At 43.4% G+C, this 2,098-nt stretch overlaps 1 pseudogene; it reads right to left on the bottom strand.

Annotated features, from left to right (window-relative positions):
- The window catches only part of LOC137646862 (angiopoietin-related protein 6-like), an 11,810-nt pseudogene extending 9,987 nt beyond the window's left edge, over positions 1-1,823 (bottom strand).
- Positions 1,824-2,098: the final 275 nt, after the last annotated feature.

The raw sequence follows: 2,098 nt of genomic DNA on the forward strand, positions 1-2,098 counted from the left end.
GCACGGCTTTTTATATTACGAGCTGCAGAATTTCTGGAAGGGTCAGGCAATCTACAATAGCAGGGCTTTAAATATTACAGGCTGTAGAATTTTTGGAAGGGTTAGGCAATCTAAAACAGCAGGGGCTTTTTATATTACGAGCTGCAGAATTTTTGGAAGGGTCAGGCAATCTACAACAGCAGGGCTTTATATGAATGACATTAGGATCCGGCAATCTACAGTATAACAGCAGGAGTTTATATTGCAGGCTGCAGAATCGCTGGAAGGGGTCAGGCAATCTACAACAGCAGGGCTTTATATGAATGCAATCAGCAGTCTTATTTACTAACGTTCACAGTATCAAACAATTAAAAGATATCGGTATTCTTCTCACCTGTGGTTCCATGTCACTACCTGGTTTAATCAGTGTTACTCCAGACTTTCTCCTTCCCTTGATTTTCGCTTCATAACAATCTTGGGTAAGTCTTCGACCTAAAAGAAAATGGAAAATATCGCGTTCAATTCCTTTCTATTTTCTTCCTATTCCGGTTGTTTTATATAGGCTACATCAAAGTTTTGAAAATATCCGATTCTAATGAAAAAATTAGCTTTCGTTAAAATATTAGAATTATGTATGTCATAAAGTGTTCCATACCAAAATCGAGTTCAAACTTATACACTTGAAAATGATAGCTAGAAAACTAACCGTGGGAATACACTAAGGACCATTCATCTTGAATTGATAGTGAATAGAAATATTATTCAATACGTTGAAATGAAGGTAGGATAGAATTTATTTTCCTTCTTTTTCAGATTACAAATATTAAAGTCTTGACATTTGCATACGTATATAATATTAATATATATATATATTTATATATATATATATATATAATTTGTTTGCATTACTTTATTTATATAAAATAAAATAAAAATAATTTGTTTAGATTACTTGCTTTGTTAACGTATAACAATTCTTACGCAAGTACTTCAGCGACTTACCTTAACAGTCGTCGTAGGCTCTTGAGTCGTCGTGATTTGTTCCGTAGTCGTTGCGGCCTCAGTGGCGGAGGGGACGTCCACCGGCCCCGGCCCAATACTCCTGCTGATCTCTGGGATATGTAAAGAATTGCTGATATTGTTCAAGTGAGACTGAATGAGAGCCATTTGCGTCCTCGTTAAGAAAAACACCTTCTTCAGCATGTTCACGCTTTCCTCTGCCCTGACGGTGAACTCCCCTGCAGGCGAGAGGTCATCCCTTGGGTCGAGTTGCCCACCTGCCTCCCGGAGGAGGTCGAGCGAACTGCGGAATTCGTCGCGAAGTTTGCTCACCTCCTCGTTCATGGCCTTCGTCAGGTCGGCGCCCAAGCGGCGTAGCTCAGCCATGGCGAGGTTGTGTCGAATCATGGCTTCTGGGGTACTAGGGCCGCCGCTGGAACCGGCATTGACGCCCCCCGAGAGCGACCTCCCGGGGGAAGGTTCGATGGGGGCGTCCCTCTCCATTCTGTCGAGTTTGTTGTCCATGTAATGCTTCAAAGAATCGAACTGTCGGTTGATGTCGTTGCGAATCCCGCTCAGCTCGTTTCTCAAGTTGTCGCTGAGGGCGGGGACGTGTCGGTCGAATTCACTGGCCACGGCTTCGCCTATGTAATAGGCCGGGTCGGGGTGTTTGGTGTAAGCATCGTATGTGATCTCGGGCAGCACCTGCGCGATGATGCCTGGAAGCAAGGCCTGGAATAGGAGGAGCGTCAGACACATCACTCTGGACTCCATTGCGTCTGGGAGGACACTGAGTCTCTCTCAGAGGCTCTGGTTACTGTCTCGGTAGTCTGGTATCTCCCTCTCTCTCTCTCTCCCTACTCCTGACAACCAAGACCTCGTATGTACGGCCTTGACGAAGGCAGGATCGTCGTATGGCCCCCCGAGTTTAGGAGTTCCTCCTTACGTCATGTGTATGAGGATTTTTCCTGCATGTTTTGAAATTTTGGGGGGGATTTGAAACGTAAGCTCATTGCTAATAAAATAAAACATGTTCTCAATAGATTAGAAATTGAATTAACTGAAGTGTCATTAAGATGTTTATTGTGTTTTCATAAGCAAATTAACCTGGTCAAAAACA

This window comes from Palaemon carinicauda, chromosome 9 (assembly GCF_036898095.1).
Source record: "Palaemon carinicauda isolate YSFRI2023 chromosome 9, ASM3689809v2, whole genome shotgun sequence".
Classification (NCBI taxonomy): domain Eukaryota; kingdom Metazoa; phylum Arthropoda; class Malacostraca; order Decapoda; family Palaemonidae; genus Palaemon; species Palaemon carinicauda.